The sequence below is a fragment of the Crocuta crocuta genome, unplaced genomic scaffold (assembly GCF_008692635.1).
Source record: "Crocuta crocuta isolate KB4526 unplaced genomic scaffold, BGI_CrCroc_1.0 scaffold41, whole genome shotgun sequence".
In the NCBI taxonomy this organism is placed as follows: domain Eukaryota; kingdom Metazoa; phylum Chordata; class Mammalia; order Carnivora; family Hyaenidae; genus Crocuta; species Crocuta crocuta.
The window spans coordinates 525,085-543,838 of record NW_027529428.1 but is presented as its reverse complement, the minus strand read 5'-3'; the positions used below and the strand labels follow the sequence as shown (position 1 = coordinate 543,838).

The 18,754-nt window shown below is 37.6% G+C and overlaps 1 long non-coding RNA gene across 1 annotated transcript in view; it reads right to left on the bottom strand.

The window, feature by feature from the left end:
• Positions 1–592: 592 nt before the first annotated feature.
• Positions 593–18,754, bottom strand: part of LOC144227622 (uncharacterized) — an 84,810-nt gene continuing 66,648 nt past the window's right edge. The window contains exon 3 of the long non-coding RNA XR_013333965.1: positions 593–739. This is a non-coding gene — a long non-coding RNA (uncharacterized LOC144227622). The remainder of the gene's footprint in view (positions 740–18,754) is intronic.

Below are 18,754 nucleotides of genomic sequence, written 5' to 3'. Positions count from 1 at the left end.
CTCATTTGTCCTTGTCTGAACTGGATCTATTTGGAAAATGCTCACAGAGTCTATCTTTATTTCGGGGCATCTCAAATTTCAGATACAACTTTTGGCAGTCCTGTTGCCTGAAGCCTCAACATAAATACCTTCATTAATTATGGTTTTTCATCTGCCAAAATCTTTTCTTTAAGCTTGCTTTCTTTATCTTCATATCAAACAGACAGGATCAAATCAAGTAGATTGTATAGGAAATATGATGAAATTAGATGCAACTGAGAGTTGTTAAAAGACCTGAAGCAGGCATGACATTGGGATACATTCTTAAAATATAACATGTTTGTTCTTACAATGATTGTTGGAAATAGTAAGAGACTGCCTTGAGCACTCTGACAGTTGAGAAAACTTTCTTTAGAATACAGTTACAAGTCATTGGCTTTATTAAGAGAGAGGAGAGTATTCCCATTTTTATAGCAAAATATTGACACAGTACCAATTTTCTCTCTCTTTCTCTGCCACTCCCCACCTCCCTCCCTCCCTCCCTCTCTCTCAAAATGAATAAATTAACTTAAAAAAATAACTGTTCTTGGGGCACCTGGGTGGCTCAGTTGGTCAAGTGTACAACTCTTGATTTTGGTTCAGGTCATGATCTCACAGTTGTAAGATAGAACCCCGTGTTGGGCTCTGCTCTGGGTGTGGAGCCTGCTTAAGATTCTCTCTCTCCCTCTTTCTCTGCTCCTCCTCCACTTGTGCTCTTGCTCTGTGAAAAAAAAAAAAATACAAAGCCAAACTATTCTTGTTATGTTTGAGAAGATAAAAATAAGATTGAGGATTTTTGCAGAAATCAAGAAACTACTAAAAAAAAGAACCAAATGTAAATTCTAGAACTTAAATTTATAAAGCCAAATTTATGGATTCATTGGATGTGGTCCTGAACACATTAGATCTAGACAAAGAGAGAATTCACAAACTGGAAAGTAGATTAGAGGAAAATATTCGAGGGACATACTGCATACTGAATGACCAAAAGATGGACAATACAGAAAGCAAATAGATGCCATAGGTGATATAGTGAAGATCTTAAATATTTATAATTGAAGTCTTGAAAGAAAGAAGGAAAACTGGAAAAATAAATATTTGAAGAGATAACAAATGACAAATTTCCAAATCTGATTAAAGACATCAACATCAAGTTGCATATTCAAGAAGTACCATTTTAGCAGCATATATAAAAAGAATCCATCTCGAGGCACAAAGAGAAAAGTTTTATGAACAGAGAACAAGAGAGTAAAGGAGCAATAATTAAGCTGATAGCTGACTTCTCAGCCAAATCAGATATGAAACTGGAAAACAAAAAAGGAATCAAATCAGGATATAAGATTGGATTCAATTTCCAAGAAGCTGAAATGAATAAGGGTAGCTAAAGTAATAGATGAAGACAGAAGAACAACTGTGGAAGACGACAGAAACCTCAAAGTGAAGTAATTCAGTGGTACAAGTGGTAGAATTGTGTATTTGTAAATGACTACATTTGTGGACTCTTCCTAGCATCTTCAACAGTTAAGCATGTGTACATGGATCACAGATTTCTTGAAATTGGCTTTTTTTCCTGGTATTCATTACTTTTGTTATTCAAGATAGGGAGAGATCTTATACAGACCCTTTCACAGGTTATATTGGCTTACATGGCTCTGCACCATCAGCACAGAGCCTGATGCGGGGCTAGAACACACAAACTGCAACATCATGACCTAGGCCGAAACTGAGAGCCAGATGCGTAAGTGACTGAGTCACCCAGGGACCCCCCCCCCCAAGAACAATTATTTTCCATTTTTTAAAATCTTTCTCATGTCAGTTTATTTTTTTCTATAATTTATTTAGTTTTTATAATTTACATCCAAGTTAGCACATGGTACAACAGTGATTTCAGGAGTAGATCCCTTAAGCCCCTTACCTATTTAGCCCCTCCCCCTCCCACAATCCCTCCAGCAACCCTCTGCTTGTTCTCTATATTTGAGAGTCTCTTATGTTTTGTCCCCCTCCCCATTTTTATATTATTCTTTTGCTTCCCTTCACTTATGTTCATCTGTTTTGTATCTTAAAGTTCATCTGTTCATCTGTTTTGTATCTTAATGTCCTCATATGAGTGAAGTCATATGATATTTGTCTTTCTCTGATGGACTAATTTTGCTAGCATAATACCCTCTAGTTCCATCCATGTAGTTGCAAATGGCAAGATTTCATTCTTTTTCATTCCCAAGTAATACTCCATTGTGTGTGGGGGTGTATATATATATACCACATCTTCTTTAACCATTCACCCATCCATGGACATTTGGGCTCTTTCCATACTTTGGCTATTGTTGATTGTAATGTTTATTTCTTTTTGAGAGATAGAGAAACAGAACATGAGTGGGGGAGGGGCAGAGAGAGAGAGAGAGACAGAGAGAGACAGAATCCAAAGCAGGCTCCAGGCTCTGAGCTGTCAGCACAGAGCCTGATGCGGGGCTCAAACCCACATAACTGCGAGATCATGACCTGTGCTGAGATGAACACTTAACTGACTGAGCCAACCAGGCACTCCAAGAATAATTACTTTTATATGTCTATCTGAGAACCCCCAATATCTGGAAACTATAGTGGGTTTGTTTATATTGTCTGGAGTTATTTTCCTGCTGTTTTTCTTAACATTTTCTTTAGTTATTTAATTACTTTGTATTGTTTCCAAGCACTGTATTTGCAAATTTGTTTTTAGAAATAATCTGAAGTATACAATGATGTATTTTCCCCCAGAGAGAATTTAAATTCAACTTTAACGTGCAGTTAGAGGAACTACCAATATGAATCCATTTCATTCTAATTTCAGAAATTGAAATGATTTACAGCCAAGCTGCAGTCCCCAAAAGATAGGCCTTCTTCAAGTTCCCTTTATTTAGGGTTTAGCACTTCGGTTGGATTCCTAACCACCAAGTGGTGAGAGCTCACCACTCTCTCAACTCACCCTTTGGCGACCCTAGACTCCAGTTCCTGCCCCCTCATGTGACACTATCCATGCACTGCCAAGTCTCTCAGTCACACCCTCCAGAGTAAGCAAATGGCCCCAGACATAAAGCAGCCAAAAACTCTTCCCTGGGCCTTTGAACTCTCCCCATATTCTACTGCAGTTGTTCTTTGCTGCTTTGTTTTTTTCCTTTGCCAACATGCCAATATTTTTAATATTTAGTTCCATTTTTCTAGCTGTCCTAGTTAGAACAATTGATCCAGTAACTCAGCCCTGCTCTAACTCTTAAATTTGTGAATTCCTTCGCAATCACTCTTGTTGTCACTGGTCCTACCACAAACTTGTGACACTACCTGACAAACTCAATCAAAATCTTATGATATACTATCTCTTTCCACAAATTCAGAAAACACACACATACACACACACCCTAATAGGCCACAGTATAAGCATAGCACCTCACCATGTAAAGAAAGTAGTCGTACCAATAAAAATTATAAATTTTAAGTTTGGAGTAAAATAAAGAATGTCTAGCTCATACTAATAGCTCTAAATGAATCTAGCTCACTTGTGTACAAATACATACTGATACATATAAAAACAAGCCATAAACAGTGGCCCCTATCTCCAAAAATCACCCAGACAATCAATATTTGCCTATCCCCACACAGTTCCTTTTTTGTATGCTGCCTCTCCCTCAGCTTCACCCATTTGTATATGTGTCTTCACTATAGTTTCTAACTAACCCCCTAATGATTTACAACTCGGCTTGGACCATTTTCATGTCAGCACCTTTTTCGCTCTGCCTCTGGCATGTTCCCTCTGATCTAACTTACAATCTCAGATAAGAATCACCTTCCCAGGTAAAATTGTACTTGGCTCCATTAGACAGTCTTACCAAATCCACGACCCCTATACAATAGGGATAGTATATAAACATTTATATATAATTTCCACATTATTTAGGGTTCACATAATTCAATGTTTAACTCAAAATTACTACTTGCTAGAAATTATTTAAGATGTATTTAGTAGAAATATTTTTCTATCCACATATTAAGGAGTAAAAAAGCAGGATCTAAAAATATAAATAACAGAGGGAATTGAAAGATTTAAGCCAAACAGAACTATAAAGACAAGACTTCAGATCTTATTGGTGGGGATAGACAGAAATTTGGTTGATTGTAAGAATCAAGGGTCAGAAAATACTCCCATGTCTAGCACAGAATGGGGACATTTTCTCAGTAGTACATAATTTTCATCCTTAAGTTATGTAATTAAAGCTCAAGCTACTGGTTAAAGAAAAATAGCTTCCCCAAATTTATTTCAAGCTTTCATTTGCTTTCCCATAAATCAGTTTGGAAATAAAGCACTTAAAACAAAGAAACAGAAGCAAGTAATAATGAATAACTGTCATTCTCTCTCACGAACTTGAGTGCCAAGTTTCCTCGCTCACGGAAATCTGAGTTACAAATCTCTAAAAACAGGAGTTCCTAATGGAGACAGCAACAGGGCAAAAGGCACCACTATAATTTGATAAGGACTTACTTAGTCAAGTCTATCATTTTAAATAGGGTAAAAGGTTTTAAACATATTTGTTTAAAAATGATTTATTTAGACCACCACTGACGCCAGGAAGATTAAAGACAGCATTCGCTTGTTATTTAGATAAAGGTCTCCTGAAAAAGGAGGTGATAAGTTTCTGATACGTGTCTTACAATTGCTGCTGAGGGAAGAATTAGACCCACATTATAACTCAATTGCTTTATCAGCCCACCAGTAACTTCCCAGTTGCCTAGAGTGCCCTCATGGTGACTTCATACTTGCCAAAGATGCAACAATTCTACATAAATTCCAGGACCACCCCACTGAGAATTTCCCCTCTCCCTGCTTTTTTGAAAGTTCTTGTAATTTATAATTTCACACTAATGTCCCGGGCTCTCTGAAGAACAATTACATAAATATTTTTAATTGTGCTGTCCTCTTAGTATATAAACTACAATTCATCTTCAGTATGTCAAGGTCACTGGTTATCTCCACTAAAGTTTTAACGTGATATGGCAATCTTAAAGTTCTTCAGTTAACATATCTCGCAATTTTAGGAGTTTCAAATGCTCTCCTGCTGTTCCTGTGAACTATATAGAGTATACTAATTTTCAATGGGCATTTTACTACTCCATGTTGCCTATGTGGTTACCTCCATGGAACAATTTGCAAATGGTATCAAAGATGTAAATTTAATTGTAGAGAAGAAACTGCAGACCAAATACTAACCCTCAGCTTTCTGTATTTATACTTTCCCACACAAGGAAACCTGGGAATGTAACACAAAATGAGAGCAATCTTTTACTACTGTGCAAAAATGTAACTTCTTTCCCTCCTTCTTAAAAAAAGGGGAGGGGCTGTAACAATGCATACCCCATGTGAAAGAGAGCATGAAATAGACAAAGGGCAAACTAAAAGATGACACACCTAGGACAATATTCAAGTTTAAGTATATAAGGAGTGTAAAAAAAGAGTATCAAGAGATGTATATAAGGAAGTATAGAGTCAATTGCTTCAGCAAAATAGGGAAATTTTTTAATGTAGAACTTTGCTTAAGATAATTTTTTAACACGTCTCCTTCCCAAAAAGCTAGGATATGTGTAAAATCTCTTCCACTTCCACTGCAGAGAATAAAGATAATAGAAGGGAATAACTTCAGCTAACTAAAAGTTTCAAGGCTTATGTTGAAGAGGAAATCTCACCAAATATTAGCACTGCACTGATATAAACAGTAACACATTAAAAACAAAGATAGCTATGGCTATAGAAATACTTATGAAAACTCTTTATTTGACCTATAAACTTCGGGCAATTGCAAAATTAGGGACTGTGAATTTTTGTTAATTAATATAAAAACTCTGATATAAGGTCATGTTTCTTCCAGCACAGGCTATTAAGGAATATGTCCTACCACATCACATGAGATCAGCAGATAATACAGAACCAGCCTAAAGAAATAAAACTCTGAATGCATTTATGACAGAAATATTCCCTTACCACTAACTGGCTTTAATTTTATAAATTCTCTAAGGAAACAGGTGTGATATTCCAAAGTATATGCAATTACTAACCATTTTATATACATATATATATATATATATACACACACACAGACACATGTGTATATATATGTATATATATATGTGTGTGTGTGTGTGTGTGTGATACATACACAGACATACATTCACATTTAAGTTAATAGTAATACTGTAACTTCATATAGCACATGTCATTATTTAAATCCTATAATTCTCTGGGGAAATTGGAAAAATAGGTGAAGGTAATTAAGAGGCACAAACTTCAAGTTATAAAATGAGTAAGTCACAGAGATATTAAGTACAACATAGGGAATATAGGCAATAATATTTTAAGACTTTTGTATGGTGACAGATGATAACTACACTTATCATGGTGATCGTTCTGTAATGTATATAAATGTTGAATCACTACATTTTATACCTAAAACTAATATAATATTGTATGTCAACTGTGCTTCAATTAAAATTAATTAATTAGATTCTATCATTCTCATAAATGCTTTCATTGCCTACATAACAGCAATGCTAAATATTTTTAAATATGTAGCCCCATTTGCCCCTCTGATCCATTCTCAGCCCATTGTGGCCTGGGAGCCTGGCATCCATGGATTGCAACGGCAGGCTCTCCTGTTCTCTGGCTTCCAGTTAGGTTCAGTTAATGGAAAGTAATAGCATGGAAGGTAAGAAGAAAGAGTTTTGGGGATATTTATTCCACCAGCTACTTCGCTGCCAAGCCTTGGGTTGGCAGCAGGTTGGGTCCACTGCTGACAGAGATAATTCACGTTAATTCTTGTTGGGCACTGTTCTTCCACAGCTGTAGGAGACAGAAAACCACCTCCTCGCCTCTTGCCTACAAGCCTGCATGCAGTAAGGGCTCTCCACTATTGCTACCCTGGAATGGGGTACCATTGGTTACTGGCTCCCTTAATCCTCTGTGCCTAGGTGTCTACAAATAGTTCCTTCATTCATCTCTCCTCAACTTACCCATCCGAATATGATGTAACCTGATATTTTCTCTTAAATAATTCAGAAAGCTTAACCTTTACTAAATGAGAAGTGCTCTAATCTAGAAACCTATCTGGTCAGCAGCACATCCTACTACTACCCAACTGGCTTTGCCAACTCTCTACAGACTATGGTGACTGTTTTCTATACCAACTACTTAGACACATGGCCTCACACAGTATTTTATATTTCTGATCTATGAACTCAGTTTACATGAAAGGTCTTACAAAGATAAAACATGAAATAATAGGTCTGGTTTTCCAGGCTGGTCTTTTTTTTTTCCCCATAGCTAAATAACACATAAATGAGAGAACCAGAACATACAAAGCTAAAAAACCTTGGCTTTCAGATATTTTAGGGACAGAGTAATGAAATAATCTTCCCACAGAATTCTCGCATATGCCATATACTGAGATACCACTTGATTATTGCTGCTTACACTCCTGGTATGAATTTCCTTTTTGTTATGAAAAGGACAACTCTTCTGTAAAAAAAAATATTTTGAATGTTTCTCATACAAAATCCAAAGAATACCTCCAGAGGAATTGAAACAACATCCCAGTGAAAATGGGGAATACACAACAATGAAGGTATAAAAGTACCTTCAACAAAGAAAGAGGCTTCCCAAAAGGGAAAATAAGGGCTGAGGCATTTGAACTACCTTTATCTATATCCTAACAAATAACACCTCCTGGGCCTTAAATATTTAATGTGAAATCTGTGGATTTATATAGCTTACAAAATGCCAGGGGCTTATTATCTTTACAGTTTGCATGACAGGAATATTCATATCATTCAATTCCACAGTCTAAGACAACAGGAATTCCTCCAGGTGCTAATGGCAGATAACTTTCATGTGGCTTCAATAATCCACTAATTATGGAACCCCTCAGGTAGAACAATGTCATTAATCTGATTAAATTATTTATATTGCTGGAAAGCTAAATCTTATTAGGTCTTCAGCATTTTATTTTGGTTCTCCACATGGATATGCACAAGGGCAAGACCATCTTTCCTCCAAATGCATTTTCCCACTTGATGCAAGATCTCCAAGGGCACCCTGCAGTCCAGAATTTTCAAGGTCCTTTTGGGACTCCATTCTTGGGAACGAGGGCTTCCTACCATGTTTCAGTAGCAGGGCTATAAGTCATGATATGATTAAAGCTCTATCAGAGTCACTTACCGTTAAAGGTACTGTCTTAAATTAAAGTGAAGAAGCTTCGTTTCTCCTGAACAGATCACTAAGAAGGTTATGAAAACCTTAATGCTAAACGTGCTACCCAATTGCCTTGAACACACACCCCCTTTCAGGTTTTTGGCAACATACTGGTCCATTTTCATATCTGTGGTGGTCTATCAGGTGTTCAGTTAAGGGATTAAAGAAGTCTGGAGATTAGATTAAATCCCACTGAACTTGACAGGCTACTCAAAACAAGTACCATTTATCCAAGCACTGTGTGTGAAAGTACTAATTTGTAAGGTGCTTTACAACCCCTAATTTTGAAATATCATAGGTGGTTCATCTATCATTTCCATTTTACAGAAAGGGATGCTAACTCTAGACATACTTTTCTCAGTACAAAGCCAAAAGGAAAAATCCATGTTTTAAAAAATTAAAATAAATATACAAAATGTTTGGGGAGAGTGAGTGGCTCACTCGGTTCAGTATCCAACTTTGGTGCTGACTCGGGTCATATGATTTCACGGTATGTGGGTTGGAGCCCCATTCTCAACAGTGTAAAGCCCATTTGGGATTCTCTCTCCCTCTCTCTCTGCCCCTCCCCTGTCTTTACTCTCTCGCTCTCAAAATGAATAAATAAATAAACCTTAAAAAATAAAACCTTTATAAAAATATAAAAATACAAAGTGTTTCAAGTCTTATATTTGATCAAATCACTTAATTGATGGTTTTTACTGAAACTTTCCTGACTCTAAGTGTCGCATCTCTACTCAAATTTCTGTTATGTTTCTCACTTCCCAAATATTCTTTCTTCTTTCAAGGTTTCCAAAACACTGGGAGAAGCTGTGATAAGCCTTCCTCTTGTAGCCCAGGGCTTTCTTTTAATAGATATGTGGTCAAGACACACAGCGAATCCAGCTTCCAGCTAAATTTAAATCATATGATACTAGGAATAGAATTCATGATCTTATGTTACAAAAACACCATCCTCTAATAGTGCTCGCAGGACTTCAAACAACTCTATTTTGTTCTTGGACCAGCTGCTAGAAGGCACCAGAGAAATAAGCCTCTACTCAAATTCACCCCCAACTAACCATATAACTCAGCAGTAAGAGCAACATCTATCCCACCTGCATGAGCTTTCCAATCACATTCTTAGAGACAGGCTTCGGGGCCAAGCATGTTTTGAGAGGCTGCAGGCCACATGCAGTAAATCCTAGAGCTATAGACCAAGGGTCTATCTGTCCCAGAGCTCCCTCCATGCAAAAGTGCACACATATACCTGCACAGCCCAGATGTGTGCTCTAGTCCACCAGTACTGGTAATGTTGAAAGGCAGACAGCCCTTAACTGTCAGCCCCATATAAGGATTGCCTCTGATGATGATGCTCAAGATCACCCCCTTTGCAGGCAGCCTACATCCAGTGAACAACTGATGAGGTTGTTATGAAGGCTCTGTTCCTTTGCCCAAGCCAAAATGATTCTAAGGATCAGTCCAGCTTCAAAGCTCCCCGTGGGCTGGCTGAGGTTTCCACTGAAAATGCATTGGTTTTCAACTTCTCCCTCTGCCCAATCCTGCTTCCTCTTCTTCCTTTTCACAGCTTCAGATGCCTAGAGCACTCCCAAATCAACCTCATGCCTGTTCATTTCCACTGAGTCTGCTTCCCGACCAGCTCAACCTGGAACAGTGTTTTATCACTATACTTCATAAGATTCTCTGAGTCAAGGAGCATTCTCTGGCTCTTCAACTTCTTCTGGGTTAAATCAGGATTTCTAGGATTAAATTGCTCAGACTCATATAATAAAATATGAGAAGAAATGTGTCTAGTCCCAGAAAAAGATGAACCCAGAAAGAGAAAAGGAAGAGAAGAACCAAAGAGGCAGCATGTAAATGGACACTATATATTATTATATTATTTTCTTACAAGATGGACTTCTTTGGGGATAAATGAAATAGGAATGTTGAAATCAATAGGTGCCAGGGATAACTTACTACTAAGTTATCCCACTCTGCTTCTACTCTACCTGGGGACTGACATGTTGTCAAGTACACAGTACCAATCCCTTTAACAGCTGGGATGGACCAGGCTGAAATCCAAAACAAGAACTTTATTGTGTGCCCCATTCCTGGGGACTGTCATTAGTACCTAGGGGCATGGTAATGGAGAGGTTTGTATTCTAAGCGACCAAGAGAATTCCTCAAATCATTTCATTTACAACTGCTCCCAAATACTAAGTGCTTTATATCAGGTTCCCTGGAATCAAAAAAGTCTGAGACAGTGTGTACTACACAAGTGATTATATAGCAATATAGGGGACACACTTGCAGGTAAAATCTATAACGGGGGGGGGGTTGAAAGAATGACACGGGAGAAGCCAAGATGCCAGTTCTGCTGAAGTCTGCCTTTGTCTGCTCCCACAGGGAACTCTGGAACATGAATAGCACCACAGAGCTGTTCCACCCTGAACAAGGAGCCTAGACTTTTTCACCCTCGTATGTCGGTCATTCACGATGGGTTGCTCTCAGTTGGGATGGGGGTGGCAGGAAGCATACCTCCTAACCAGTTTTAGATGAGGTAGCTTCTTAGCCCAAGACAGGTACAGCTCTGAGTTGTCTGCAGCCCACCTTTACAGAAGTGGCAGACAGGCACACTGGCCCCGTAAAGGGAATTCTCAGTGGGAAGAGCATTGTTGACTACACGGAGAAATACCATGTGCAAGGTGCCATGCAGGCTAGAAATATAAGTGTAAGACTAGAGCACAACACACATTGCCTCAGTGTTCTCCTATATCTCCACATCTATTCTAGGCTTGCTATTAAGGGTTTGGCCCTGTCATGGGATATCCCTTGAGAATAAGCTCTGTTTCTGTTGGAAGGACCCAGCAGGGATTCCTACAAGCTCTAAAGGAGAAGGATTCAGATGAGAGAACATAAACGAAAAGGCACTGCTCACTCAGACATTTTTAAAAAATTATGCCTTCCCAGACTGATCATACAGAATGATCCTTTAAAAACCTGTGACTTTTATTAATAAACTTCCTTCATGGTTTATGTTATTCTTATTAGTCATTAGGAATGTGTAATGTGCAATTAGTAAAAAGTCCTATTATTCAGAAATAAACTATCTTGATTAAATCTCAACTGCAGAGTCATAACATTTTACTTAACTAAATCAAACATTTAGCCTAAAATGAAGCTAGCCTCACCCAATACCTGAATGAAAAGCTCAAGAAACTATTTCCAACACCTTTACATCACTCTCCAACTAATTCCAATGCTAAGAAAGGAAGGTATGGATCCAGTCACTAAGTCCTCACGTTGTGTTGGGCTAAACACTCACCTCAAAATACCTTAATTTTCCATTGTTAAGAACTAAATGGCTCATTTATTCAAGGACTTGGGTACTTGAGTACCTGAGTACCTAGTATGTGTTAGACAGTGTGCTAAGAGTTCAGGATAGAATGATAAACAAGAAAGACAAAGCCAGTGCGCTGGTGGAGCTCAAAATCCAGGAAATAAGGTAACACAAATATGTTAAAAAATGTGAATTGTGATAAATGTTATAAGGGAAATGAAAGGTGAGAAAATATTAAATAACATAACAAAGGTATTTTAGGTTAAAGTTTTTATGGAAGGCATCTACAAAAAGGTAATATTGAAACTGAGATCTAAAGATAGTAAGGAGCCAACCCTGTAAAGAATATTCCAGACAGAAGGAACAGACTGTACCAAGGTTCTAGAGTAAACTTAGCATGTTTAAGAAACTTTAAGAAAGATTACAGTAGATAAGGTATAATGAGCAAGCTGTACAGAGGCACAAAATGAGCTTGGAAAGATCCAGATCATGTAAATGAGAAGAAAGGATACAGATTTTACACTCCAAAAACAATGTGAAGTCATGGCAAGTTTTTAAACAGGAGTGGAACATTATCCACTTTACATATTATTTGCTCACACTAGTTGTTGCATGGAGAACTGACAGAAGGTAAGAGTAAGCTACATGCAATGTAGCATGGCATGAAACCGTGGTAGTCCAGTTAGGGTACTGGCGGTGACAGCGGAAAGAAAACAAGTTTTGGAATGGATGACATAATCTCATACAATGGTTATGGTTTGGATGCGAGGGACTGCTAGAAAGGAAACAAAATTCAAGAATGATTTTTGCATTTCTAACATACACAAGACAAGGATGGTGATGCTGTTTACTTTTGAAGACTGGTGAATACAGAGGAAAGGCTTTGGGATGGAATCAAGAATTCTCTTTGGAAAAATTAAGTTGCTTAAGAGATATACTAGAAAATATGTCAAATAAGCAGCTAAATATATACATTTAGCCATCACTGGAAAAATTTTGTCCATTTATCATCCTCATTATTAACTATGATTATGATTGTGATTGAGATTAGAAAGCACTTAACCCCCTGAAGACAGTTTCTTCATAAATAAAGTGAAAATAATATCTACCTTCCTAAATCATTGAATCGTTATAAACATGGACATGAAATAATATGTGGGTAAGCACTCTGTAAACACACACATTATATGTATGGGTGTTGTATAAGAGACTCTTAAATACAGAGAACAAGCTGAGGGTTGCTGGTGGGGTGTTGGGTGGGGTAACGGGCTAAATGAGTGATGGCCATTAAGGAGAGCACTTGTTGGGATGAGCACTGGGTGTTATATGTAAGTGATGAATCACTGAGTTCTACTCCTGAAATTATTATTATACTATATGTTGGATTTAAATAAACAAACAAATAAATGTGGGTATACTGTATTATGAATAATTTAAGGTATTTCAATTGAAAACCAATTCTTTATATTGAGTCCCTCATACATGCAACACACCAGCAATACTCACACATGACTCCCGGAGATTGTAGTGATTATACCAATCTATAACACTTAAATCATTGAGAATTCTTCCTTTGGAAGTCTATAATGTGAACTGGCCCTAGATTATGATATCTACATGTCTGTTCCCAACAGATACCTGGTGTTTCCAAGAAGACTGAAGAGACATTTATAAAAAAGTACTGCTGAGCAGTGGGGGGGAGGGACAAAATTAATTGCCAAGCAAAGCTCACCTCCAGCACATGTCAAATACCGATAAATATTAAGGATCCAAGGGAAAGGACTCACTTCAATGGGTTATAAGAGTCTTTTATGCTTTTCCTTATATTTCACTTTCCTTATCCTATTAACCTAAGGAATAATTTTCTCCAAGTAGAAACAAAAAGTAGTTTCCTGTTAGAAGTTCCTGTAGATATAAAGAACACTCCTCTGGCCTCTGAAGAACATACTTCCAGTAAGATGCAAAGCAAATGGTGAAGTTCCAGTAAGTTCTGAGGGGTTAACCCTATTTATACAAGGATCTGTCTCTTTGAACAGACCTTCTGGAGTCATAACCAGGCTAATTAATCTTCTCCATGGAATTGCTCTGGCAGACAGAGTCTGGTGCCAATACTAAAAAGTATATAGACATAGACAGGAAAGGTACTGTAGTTTTTATCACCAAGTACCCTAAACTGACAACCAGATAAAGTGATCAATGATAATGGAGCAAAACTTTTGGAAATCTGTCATGGTAGCAGGAAATGTTTATCTCAATGACTGATTTCCACAACAGACTTGGTTAATTTGGCTCCTTTTAAGAACCTGTTAAAAGATGAAATGTATTATTGCTGCTATTGTTGGTAGTGATAGTGGCATTTTCAGAAACTTACTCTTCTTTGGCTTTGCTGTACACTCTGAGGACACCTTGCAGAGGCATAAAATTCAAAATATCATAAATAAAATTTATTTATTAAATTAAGCTTTTAAAATTCTTTGGATGTTTAATTAATGTAATTGTTTACTTAAAGATGGCCAAGACTAGGATCTTACCAAAATACCAACTGCTAGAAATCATTATTGCAAAGAATTTCTGGTGTATCTCTGAAAATGTGAAGCCTTTGTGACTGGAATTTGAGATAGACAAGTAAAAGGCTTTCTGAACTCAGGGTGATGTGCTGGTATAGGGGGCAGGAAAATGAATCCCTGGGGGAGAGGGGCATTTCCCCACAAATTTTGTAGATGTATATGCGGTATTAGGGTAAGGAAGAGCCCAGTTTGATCATCTTCCTCACATCAGTGAACTCCAGAGTAAAGTTCACAAAATCTTGTTTGCATTTATTTTTATTTCCTCCTTTTTATTACTGTATATATTTAATGATGTACATAGTACATTGGAACATGTAATTTAGATAAATAAAATATATTTATATACATTATGAATATACATGTATAGTATAGCTACATACTTATAATAGTTTCCTGATAATACTTCTAATTTTTTTCCTGATGATGGTAAATGATCCAAAATTTGGAGACATCTGCTCAAAATCTCAGGGTACAACCAGGGATGTTTTAAATACATATATAAACTGACTTGCCCTAAAACCATTTTCATGAGTATTGTAACCATTGCAAAGCCTCTGATTCAGAACCAAACTGGCTTTCTGCAAATTCAGAAAAGGAGCCTTTTTCCAAGTGGACCTGCTGAGCAGAGCTTTGAGAACTGAGCAGGGGCCAGATTGCAGCCCCACTCACCCTCAGCAGATATCCTTACGCAGTGAACAAACGGCATAACATACAAACGTGTGGGCCCTGAGTGTTCCACTTTCAAAGAACATGCTCAGAGCAATCACACCCCCTGCCTCCATCTGGCTAAACTGGGCAGTGGCCCCCACAGCCTCAGAGTTCCTTGGTGAATTTGTTTGCAGAGTCCAGTCGGATTCTCAGTCTTATAGCCTTAGAAAGGAGATCCTGTAAGCACTGAGGATAGATTCATTTACTTTAACCCAATTAACAAAGTTATCAAATTCATTATTTGGACTCAAGAAAGTGTCACGAAACCTAGAATTCTCTGTAAAAGCAACAATGAGTACATCTCCTTGTCATAAGCAAAACTATATGGGAAGGCAAGATATAATCAGAAAGAAAACACCCATCAAATGAATCAAAAGCTGATGGCATCAGGTCAGGACGACCAGATGTCTATAGCTGACAGGAGAAAAGGTTTTTACCAATAGGAACTAAAGTGCACAACTATGGATCCATCTCCATATCAGATGTGTTCTCACCAAGAGCTTTCCCAATACGACCAGCAAACTGAACTGAACATCAGCTAGGAGGCTTTCTTCCTATACAGTGTTTGAAAAGCCACAGCCAATGTGTACATCTCACCAATTCTCCTTGGTACATCCCTGAATGATAAAAGGTCCCCTCTTTCTTTCTTTTTGTTTCCTCTTTCCATATGTTGTGACGCTAAATTAGGTTTCAATCAGTCCTAGAGGGAAAGCTTTCCTTTACAGGATCATGTGGAGCTTAACAGTTAGCTGTTAGCTTAACGTTTAACTTTTCAAGGGACGTCCAGTTTTTTTGAAACTTCTTCATGGTACCATACTGTACCCCCTCCCACCCAAGTGCTTCCAGAACTGCAATAATCTTTGACCGACAATGGTCAGTTTCTCAGGAGTCAGGCAGCCATCTACACATCTGTAGAGTCTCTGGTCAACTAATGCTAGTCATGTGGCGTCCTCTTTACTAATACATTTCCACCATGCAGTCTTCCTCATAACTAAGAACATCAGCAGGGCAGATGTTCTGATAAATGTATTATTATAATTTTGGCAACCAAAGTGATGTAATAAGGAGAAAGTGATGTGTTTAGACTTGTCTGAAAATAAACTCTACCAGGGGAAAAATGTGCCCATTCATAAAACTGTTTACACTAATAGGGCCAAGAGAAGAAAATTATTTATCTAAAATCCAAAACATTTCTCTGAAAGATAAGTTTGACCTCAGTTTCATGTCAGAGTTTAGTGGAAGAATGTATCCCTATGTATTTTCATTTTCCTGTTAACATATGCTACACTTAGAGAAAATAAATAAGTAAAAACTAAGTCAAGTCAGTGAAGTCAACAAATTGATGTGAATTAGTTATTCATGTTTCAAAGTTGGCAGCAAAAAATGATTGCCAGAAAGTACAGGGCCTCATAGACAGACACCCAAAGTCAGCTGTTTTCTGTAAACATGGCTTCTAGATGGTTTATAATACGTCCTTGGACCAGAATTTTGGGCCAATGCTCTGTTTTCTCATTAGATCTCCATATGCATAAAATGTCTCTTTTCATTTTAGTGTGTGCAAACTGGCTGCCTATTCTTCATAATGATCATTTTTTTATCTTTGAACAAATTGTTAAATTTGTTATTGATCAAGCAGGAAAATACCTATCTGGCCTGAAACCTGGAAAAATTTATCAGATGTTACTAGTAGATGCTAGTTTGAAAATAACGTAACATCTATTACTTACAGCCATATTAAACTATTTATACCTCTTCAAGAATTGTGATTTTCAGATTTTTATTTATAAAGAAAATAACACTTAGTTTCTTTTATGCCAGAAGCACTGGACTAGACAATGGGGAAAATAGGAAAGCAAATCAGGCCTGGTTCCTGCCCCCAGGAATCGGACACTCCACAAGGAGCAATAGGTGAGGCATGTATATTCATGGCTCTAATGGGAAGTAGCATGAAATTGGGGTCATGTAAAGAAGGACCAAGTGCCCTGAGAATTCAGAGGGAGCCTCGCTTCTAGCAGCTTTGGTCAGAGAATGCTTTCACCACAGAGGAGGAGGCATCTGAGCTGGGCATTAAGCCACGAGTCAGATTTCAGAAGGCACAGATGGGGGGAATGAGGCATTGCAAGCAGACAGAATGGCATGAGCAAGGCCAGAAGTAGAAAAGTACAGGGAACAAGGAGTGATCCAATTTGGCTGGACCATGGTGTACCATGGGGGGGGTGGTGCTTGGGAGTAAAGGTAAGTTGAGGTTAAATTGTGAAGGGTTTTGAATACATGGTGAGAGAGAATAAACTCTTTGGAGAGCAACTGGAAAAAAAAAAAAAGAGTGAATGTCTTTATTAGAATGCATTGTAGAGCACTGATCCCGCAGTGCAGTGTGGAACAGAGGAGGAAAGAGGAAGGCAGGCGAGCAGTGGTTAATATGCCCCATATATGAGATGGCTAGTGGGCTTCCCAACAGACTGCAATGAACAGAGGAGTCAGGAATTTCTCTGTGTGCCATCTTTCACTCAACCTATTTTTCCCTCTTTCTGGCTACAGAAGTCAGAAAAGCCAAAGTCCGTGGAGGGTTTTCATCAGTCCAAAATACCAGATGTGAATGCTAGGGAACTACAGTATCTGAAGAGATCAGAGATGAGTGCTGAAGTCGAGCTGCAGAGCTAAACTTCTAGAAACAGAAACATAAGGGCAAGCACAACGCAAGGCAGTCTAGAGCAATTTGAGGGTAGGAAGAAAATCCTGTCAGATTGCCTAGAATGCAATTTTTTGATTTGGTATTTTCTAATAATTAAAAAATTTGTGAAAGCATATTTCAGGCCACATGGATAACAACCTTATTAATGAGTGCTTCCACTCTATTTTAGTGCCTGTGCTTGCATTTTTCTATTGCACTGACATCCAGTAGTACTACTGTAACTTGCATGGGCTAATGCAGAGAAAGCAGACCAGGAATTAATAGAAATGACATACGGTGCCAGTTGAAAGCCAAATAAAATCCTGGTTAACTAAGTGAACAGTGAGTTCTCAATTGTTTGACTAAAAAAATGGGTAAACTTAGTCCACGATCCAAAACCAAGCAGAACTAAATAGAGGCTCAGAGTTCACTGTAATAAGCAACTAAGTTTTCTTAAATCAGTGTTGAATCTGGGTTTCACTGATCTGGTAACTTTCTTGATATTTACTTGGTAAATGCATTTTGATTTTATAATTGTTTATCATCTATAACCATAATGAGCTTATGCCTAGTTACATTTGCATGTATTTAAGTACCATTATTTTTAAAAAAGATCAGTTAATTCGATGTGGGAAGAATGAATGAAAGGTTTTTTTCACTAAAGTGGGCCTATATACTACTAATGTTGGGAAAACATGTATTCTGGTTTGTGGCTTGCTTTTATAGTAGAGGTATGGTTACTCTTTGCTTAAATTGTCATGGCAAAAAGGACCCTCATATGAATATTCTTAAGAGTGAAACTTGTGCATTTTTTAGGCTGTAAACTTCCAAATTAAAGTAAATAATGAAAAAGTAGTACTTAGTACCTGTTTGTGGCGTTGAACTTTACTATGTGATTTAACCAAATAATCCCTCCTTTTGAGGCTATAGGATAAAACAACTGAACCCACATTTTTAAAATGTCTATTATAGAAGAAATTCTCCAATATTTTTCAATTTTGCTTTTATTCCATCTTGATTCCAATAGCAGAGTCAGAAAATATAAAATAATATTTAACATTATGGTAGCTGAACAGGCAAATAAAATCAGTGTATCAGTCAACACTAGGATTATATTATTTTTAGCATGGATGCTATGAAGTTAGGGTTAGTGGGACTCTCTGTTACATTAATTGGCTACCAGTACTGCTAAGTGTAATTAGCAC